The sequence below is a fragment of the Apaloderma vittatum genome, unplaced genomic scaffold, assembly GCF_000703405.1.
Source record: "Apaloderma vittatum isolate BGI_N311 unplaced genomic scaffold, ASM70340v1 scaffold9322, whole genome shotgun sequence".
NCBI lineage: Eukaryota > Metazoa > Chordata > Aves > Trogoniformes > Trogonidae > Apaloderma > Apaloderma vittatum.
This window is the reverse complement of record NW_009701862.1, coordinates 48,578-57,092: the sequence shown is the minus strand read 5'-3', so window position 1 is coordinate 57,092 and position 8,515 is coordinate 48,578. Positions and strand designations below refer to the sequence as shown.

General features: G+C 37.9%; 1 protein-coding gene across 3 annotated transcripts in view; it reads left to right on the top strand.

Annotated features, from left to right (window-relative positions):
* MTUS1 (microtubule associated tumor suppressor 1) overlaps nt 1-8,515 on the top strand; it is an 86,442-nt gene that overhangs the window by 35,781 nt on the left and 42,146 nt on the right. The gene's annotated exons all lie outside the window — the stretch shown is intronic.

The following is an 8,515-nucleotide window of genomic DNA, read 5'->3' as shown; positions in this document are numbered from 1 at the left end:
CGGGGTGGGGGGGGGGGGGGGGGGAATGGGGGGAAGTGGAATGAACACAGGTCGTCATAACGTGGCTTTCTGTGTGTGAGAAATATTTAAATACTTAAATGTAGACATCTTAGCGTACAAGTCATGGTAAGTACATCTCATTTCCAAGTAGGACAAGCAAACTTTTATGCTCACTTGTGTTGACACAAACCTAAAAAGTGTGAAGTTTTGGAGATGTTCCAGACAAGTGTTTGTGTTTAATTTCCCCCATCCCCCTAGCCAAAAAAAAAACCCAAACCACACACATCTAAAAGCCAACCACTGCAAAATTCTCAGCTGCATTTGACCTGATTTTCATCTTCAGCGGCATGTAAAGCAAATAAAACAAGTATCTAGAAAAGGGAGCAAGATTATTGAAGCAGTGCTTTGTTCTAGGAGATACATATATATCATTTTGTTTTGTTGTTTGTTTTAGCTAAGATACATGACATCTAAAGAAACTGATGGCAGCTTATGTCTTACATAAGGCTTTTTCTCCACTGTGCTATTTGTAATTTTCTTGCATTTTATTTAGGGAGGAACAAGCAGCATCGCAAACTAGTTTTGCAGAAGCTCTTCCTCTCAGGCATTTCCCTTCTTTGGAACACCACCCTCTTTGCTTTTATTTTTCTGGAGTTCAGTTTTACAAATCCATTTTCCTTCCTGCCTTGGCATTTCACATGCAGCTTAAACCACTTGCTTTGTCATATCTTATCCATAGCAAAATAAATCTGGTTTCTGAGTTCCTCCTTGATGGTATATTCAGATATGAACATTAATACAGGCCAACTATAAAAACATAATAGAGACTTTTGTTTGCAGCTGGCTTGCATGGCTTTAAGTTAGCATTAAGATTCCTTGATGCTAAAAATTCTTATGTAAGGGAGTCTTTGTGCATATACCTGCATCCTTGGTGTTGCTAACAGTGTGAAGTTTCCGCAGAAGACGTATTCCAGGGACCAAAATGCTAAAAAAGACAGGAAGGGGGAAGGAAATAATGTTCAGTCTTCCAAATGTTCATGAACTGCTGCTGAAATTTGCGTAATTTTGAAAAAGAGATGCATATATCAAGGGAAATTTACAATTATAAGAATCTATGTGTGGTTTTATTTTGTTTGAGTGGATATGAAAGCAAACCCTGCCTGCAGGATGCCTCTGTTAAATACAGCATATAAAATAGACTGCTAGCCCTATGTTCCTGTTAAGCAGCACTTCACTAAATTAGAGCTACTGAATAGACCTTCTATGTGTTTTCTGTGTGTGCCCTATGTATTGGCTGATGGTATAGCATTGAAAGCTTGGGAGAGATTTTTGCCTGGTCTCCCTCTTCTGCTTTGCTGTCCCTGAGTGTTGTAGGAAAATGGTGTGTTAGCAGAGCTGACCAGTGGTTAGCTAGAGCTGAGTATACCAAAAAAGTAGGGCATCTGAAAACCAGGTCATATTCTGGAGTGGAGAGTGCAAGTATGTATAGATATGCTGTGGTTTTAGAAACGGTGGAATGCGTCGAAGCTTGTTAGTGATTATTTCAGGTTCATAAAACTCGGTAACAGTAGATCAGGCAATGACAATGTACATCACAAGCGTAAAAGGTTATTTTTTTGTTAATGCCAGGAGGAGCCATATTTGGTTTTGCTATGCCAGTATGAGTATCTTTTCTTGTAGTGGTTTAACTGAATTAAAATGACATGTGGCTTCTTTCCAAGGTCACACAAGCAATGAAAAATAAAAGATAGTAGGGACTGTGTCAACAAGTAAGGGAGGAAATAATTGAAAAAAGGAATTTCAGGGTCCACGTAGGAACATGAATATGTATGAATGTTACATAAGCAATATTCATTTCCAGTTTTGGTGTAGATTGCACTTTCAATAAGCTTTATCATGGATTTCATCCTTTGCTCCCTTTCATGATAGGATAGACCAACTGCCTTTTGTGACTGTAGAGCATCCATGAGGTACTTAAGACAGCTCTTGAAATACAGAGTAGAGTCTACAACAGAGGTCAAATTGGATTCTTCTGTTACTGTTCTGACTGACAGACTGCGGTGCAGTAACTTGGTGAAGTTAGGATATAAGCACTTTTGGGAGGAGGAGGATGGAACTTGCTCTTGGGTTTTCATTCCAATTTGAGGGTATTTTAAAGTAGCCTGCTGCAGTTTCTTCACGGTATGTAGTAGAATAGTCTAAGTTAGTCATTGCATTCAGAGCTAAATGGATCCTTGGACTGGACTACGTTTGCACTGCTCACGTCTTATTATGTGAACCTATTGTAGTAACTGGAGTGATTCAGATATCTTGCCGTGTACACAGATAGGGGGAACCAAATAAAGTCAGGTTTTTTTTTTGTTCTAGGAATGGAATAAACTAAAAGGAAACTTGATGTAAAATGTAAAGTGTTTCTTAAGAGTCATTGAGCTTGATGCCTTCTGTCTAACTTCCATCACTGTGCACTCTACACATCTTCAAGGACCTCTTATCTAGGCGTTTCTTTTCTCTTTAAGTGCAGATAGACATGGAAGTATCATTTTTCTCAGCTACTGAAAGTACAGTGTGCTACACCTACATTGTTAGCTGTATATAATGACTGTCACCTCCCAGCAAAACAAAAATACTGAAATGCTTCAGGAAGTACATCATTTATCCATGCTGTGACTTGTAAAACTTATTTGTAGCAAGTAACTGCAACAAAAATCTCAGCGCTTCAGAAATGTATAAATATGATAGCTGAGAGAAGTATGAACTAGTGTCTTTCAGTGATGAAATATAATGCTTGCTTTCTTTATCAAACCATTAAAGATTTTTACCAAAGAGTGACTAAAGTGCTCTTATGCTCTTCATGCATCAATGGTGTGACAGAGTAAATCATCATCTCTGTATGATTCTGTATAAAGTGCCATAGAGAGCCATTCCTTTATGAATGATTTAAAATAGTCCTGTTGAATTTTCTCTTGCATAAAAATAAAATTGTAGGCAAGGAGCTAGTTTTGCAAATGGAGGCCAAAGCTCTTGTGCCTTTTGTTCAGAGTTGTGTTTTTCTGAAGGTTTATATACTGAACTGTACTGTTGCTTTTGTGGTAAACTGTTTTGTCTCAAAAATGTTTTCATCTAGCCCTTCTTGCTGCTCTTCCACTTTTTCTTCCCTTAAGCAAACTGTACTTAGTGCTCTTATCTCTGTGCTGACTTCCATTGCTTACTAAACCTAGTTACTCTCTTACTGCCTTGGGTATAAGAGGTGTCTCAGAGGGCAGACAGTAGCTGATGTTATTACAGCAATACCAATTAAAAAAAAAATCCTCTTTGCCTTGCTAGTAACAAACAAACCTGTTTGTTTGAGTAGATGACATCCTTTTCAAATATAATTTCTTCCCAAAATCCTGCTTCAGATCATATTGGGAACTATGAAATTACTTCTGCACATCACAAAGCAATGCTCTTAAAGGAGGATTCTGAAAGCCTCAAATGTCATGAGTTGCTTAACTGCTCATATGCCATCCCGCCAAAAAACACCCACAAAACAACAAACTGAAATGCTGATTAATGTCTGATACTACAATTTAACATAAAACTGTAGAAGGATACCAAGCACACTCAACCCTAGCACATATTCTAAATCTAAAATTCTGCTGGAGAGATTTGATACAGAATGAGTATGTTTAATATTTGTGTCACCTAGCAAGGAAAAAATCAGAAGTAAAGCCAGCTTATCTATTCTGAGCAAAAGTTGAATAGCAGGAAACTGTTCATCATAGGAAATTTTGGATTTAATCATGTTCCTGTGATAATGAGATTCTTTGCTCCTGACTTCATCTGTTCAAGACTGGCTAGGAAATGACCTGCCTGATGTGCTTGGTTTTGCTCTTGAGAGGTCTTAGCTTCAGTAGGCGTGTAGGTAATAGCTAAATGGAGGTTCTTTATTTTTGGATGGTAGAGCTCTGTCTTTGGGAGTTTGTAAGTATAGTTTGTGCTGTATACAAGCCTCATCCACTTGATGCATTTACAATGGTTATGAATGAAGACAGCACTAGGTCTTCTCAAAGGAAGCCTGGATAGCAGAAAGGAACTGCTAAAAAAAAACAACACCCAACAAAACATAAAACCCCCAAACCAACGAAAAGCACACTGAAGTTGTTTTAACTTATGTGTGATGTTAACGTTTAAACTGTGTGTATACTTAATAAAGCATGAAAATGAATGTAAAGGAGGAGCTTTTTCCAGAAAAATCTTTGGAGAATGAAGAACTAGAGCACTGTGAAAAGCAGATGCATAGCAGCTTTTGCATTCTGACTCCACTGTAGTAACTGATGTTGGATTATGTTATTCCTTCACTTAAATGTGTAAATTATATGTGAACGATTCCTCGAGTATTTGTTAACATGAAATAAATAGTTGTTTCAAGCTCAGCTTCATAGAAAAAATAGTTAATTGGAGAGTAAATATACAAGACCTATCACATGATCTTTGTGAAATCATTGCATATGCTAAGCATGTGTTTGCTCCCACTTGAGATGTCTTAATAGGTGAAAAGGGTATGGCTGCAACTTCTGTTGCTGTGAAGTAGGTTGGGTTTTGAAAGTGACAGGCAGCTACAATTTAATTTAAAACCCTGATTAGCTGTTAAATTACTTCACAGGATCTCCAGCGTTGAAAAAGTGGACTTAAACTTTTAAAAGCTGCCTCTACCAGTTTTGCAGCTTGTGCAAATGAATTGGTTACCATAGTAGAAATGGCTTTCAGCATTCAGATAAATAAAGCACTACTACCTATCTGATCCTTTCAGTTTGAACTTTCTAAGGCATGAAGAAATAGCTTCTTTGAGGAATAGAACAGCATGAAATTTCAGTGCTAGAATGCAGTTTTTTGAGTATTTACAGCCAGCTGCCTTGCTGGTTTGTATTACTCTTCTTTCTTTGTTGGCACAGTAAATTTTGATTTTGGAGGGGAGCTGAAGGCAAAAAATGCTTTTTGCATCTTCAGTTAATCAAATATAATTATATAACATACTGTGGAGGCAGTACTGAATAGATAAGGGACCACACTTACTGCTATTTTTCCAATCAATGGCAAAAGATGACAATTTCTGTTTACAGATTGGCTGTTTAGTGTCATGTAATGAAACAACGTTTCCACTATTTTTATTATTTTTAAAAATTCTAACTCCTGAGTGACATGATACACAGCAAGAACTTAGGTCCCAAGTTGTTAGAATTGATGCTTTTAGGAAAAGTGCAGGTGTTTCAAACAGCCCTGGAATATTTCACCAAATATAATGCCAAAAATGAACTTATTTGCAAACTTATTTGCAGGCAGGCCCGGTTTCTATTGCCTTGTCTTCCCTCCAAACAAAATTCAGGAAAGGCTGCACTGGTCAAGCTGGCTGACTTGCTGAGTTAACCCGTGCTGCTGCTTGTTCTTCTCTTGATGTGTCTGCTGTTTGGGGTCCAATGGAATAGTGTTGCCAGAAGGAATTGATTGAAGTAAATTTTACTTTGAAGAGGAAGTTAAGCAATTATTTTTACTGCGATGATATGGTAAACTAGTGCTGCAGAATTATTAATTAGTGATTTAGATTACAGTTAGTGGTATCAGCAGCACTTCCCTATCCATGTCCACAAACAGTGCTCTTCCCTATTACCTTTCCCGGGTCACAGAGTCTTATTTCTGATCTCAGCCCTACATGGAGAATAAAGTAACATTTGATCTTATGAAAAATGAATGTGTCAGGAGCGTAAATTATATCTTTAAATCTTCCTTACAAAAAAATCCTAATTAATTTAGCTATCCACATACTCAAATATGGAAACAACCACATTAAGTAATCTTGCTTGTATCTGACTGAAATATTTCTTTATGGTTGTTTTTTATGAACTTTCCATTAGCACCATCTTTACTGATGTCTGGTGGCTGTAGCAGGGGTGCTAATAACTCCAAGTCTTTTAAATTTATTTTTCCTATTTCTTGTCATGGTAGTATGCTGCTTATACATTTAGAGGAAGCAAGGATACTCCTTTAAGATGCTCATGTAAACAGTTTGTATGTGATGTTATGGAAATACTTCTAGTTAGGCAGGAAACAGGACAGCTGGAAACATCTGTGGTAAAATTCTTTCAGTGAAAGCTTATCATTTTCTTAAAGAGAACTAGCAGTCCTTTAGTAGAAAAAGTGGGAAGATGCCACAAATAATACTCATTAGTGACTTCTTTAATATTTTTAGATTACTGGCCTTCATTTTTATCTCTGTGTGAGTATTGCTAGCATCAGAAGCACTTAAATTATTAAAAATGTTGCATTTACTTATTAGAAGAATAGACTTTGTGCTAAGCCTTTTCAAATATTTGAAGTAGTAAAATGGGAATACTGGAAATGCTTCTAGCAGAAGAATGAGTGAACTTGCAAAGCCAGATGCAAATTATTCTACTTGAGATAAAAAAGAAGGCTAGAAAACTTTGTTTTTTCTTAGCCATAAGCATGGACCATTTGCTGTATAAACAGTATAAAATCAAGGCTCACATATTTCCAGAAATATTACTCTACAATCTACCACCTGTTTAACTGGCTTATCAAATTAATCTGTTTTGCCAATTCAAAGAAAGAACAAACACAAACAAGTCCTAATATGAAAGGGATAGCACAGCCCCATTAAAACCTGTTTTCCTGTGTCTCAGGAGAGACTTAGGATCAAGGAAGACGAGATAACATGTATAATACCCAGTGAATGTTTTTCTTGCTGCATTCATTAATGGCACAGGTGGAGGTGTTCATAGTTAAGAGATCTTTTTGTGGGGATTAACCTCACATAGGGAATTTGATCTCTGTGGTGAGTTACAGGTACACCCAAGTGAGCACTACAGTTATATGAGCTATCAGCTTCTCAAGAAAGCTTCTTAATCTTCCCTTCTCTCCCTGCCCACCATCCAGTTAAGTGAAAATATGAGTCTGCCATTTTTAGTAATTGCTGTCTTAAACAGAAGAGACTTGGGGGCACATTAAATGCAAAGAATAGCGTGCTAAGTGTTTTACATCTCCTCCACAGGAAGTCTTTGGTCTCCACAGCAGCGTGGCAAGCAATCGCTCCTTGAGGGGAGCACACGTGCCTGTGGGGCAGCCTTTGCAAAAGCAGTCTTTAGTGGCACAGTTTGCTTAGGAGTCATTGGCAAGAGAAATGCCTTAATTTCCAGATGCTTTCAGCAAGCAGCGGAAGGAGTGTGGGCCTCTTGAAGGGTGGAGACGTGTATCTTGTGGCTAATAAAAGTGCTGGGTGCTGCCCTGTTCTCTGTTTTCAGTTTGGCAAGGTGTTTTCACATGGTCTCCGTTGGGTTGCACTGAGGCTGTCCCTGAAACAATGGTGTGCAACGTTTTAGGCATGTCCCTTGGGAGACATCTTTGCTGCCTAATAACAGGAAATCTATTTAACATAACAGGAAGTACACAAATAGGTCCTTAACTATGATGTGGTGATTGCCAGGAATTGTGTAAGTGCAATTTGTGGGCCTTTTGAAAAGGGCATGTTCCAGCAGCATTTCGCGCTGGTATGGGGCATTTGAGATGCCATATTTTCTGTCTCGCACTTGCGCTGAAGCGTGGAAGATTGAGTTCACATGGATGATTTAACCAATAGGAACTGAAGTGGTTCTATTAAGATGCTATTTTATTCTGCTGACCAGCAAATTGTGTTTCACCACTAGGCTAGCTTTAAAGTACCTTTTCAAAGTTAGTTTTAGACACGTGTTCAACTATGCCGCTACTATGTGAAATATATTTTCTTAAAGTTGTGAACTTATCTCTAGTGTTGGTGGCTGCTTAAATTTTCCTTCATTCTGCAGAAACGTTCCTTCATGTTAACTGTGTTTATGTGTAAACAAAAGGATGAAGAGCACAGGTGCTTAAACTTTAACTTGTAACAGTAATATATATAAAAGTAAAAATAACTTACATTATCAAAACAAACCTAGTGGAGGTGAATATTTGCAAGTACTATTTCTAGTGCCTTAGAAACAGTTGTAGAAAGAGATAATCCTCTGTTTATACATAGAGAAAGTTCAGTGCAACTTCCCTTATGTGATCTTCTAGACATGTCAGGGACGTCCTCTGCAATGAGGATAAATGTATGCCTCTGTTGTGTCGTGTGGAAATGATGGTAAGGATTAACACTTTTGGCAAAGTAACCACTTGGTTATTTTTTTATTATGGGAAAACACCTAATTTGGGACTAAATGTGTGCTCATTGGGTGAAGTCAGTGTAGCTGGGAAGGAAGAGCCTGCTGGGTTGCCATTTTGGACTGCGATTAAAGCTGATTGAAATACTGACTGAAACAAGGCCATTGGGTCATACCATAGTGACCAATGTGGAAGAAGCTACATTAGCATTAGTCCTAAGAGCTCTGGGGTTTGGGAAGTTGCTGTAAACTTTACTTTTCTCAGTTCATTTCCCACTTGTAAGCTTAATCATGCCTAGATCATCGCTGAATTCTGAGGCAAATGTTAGAATCGAACTTTTAGTGAT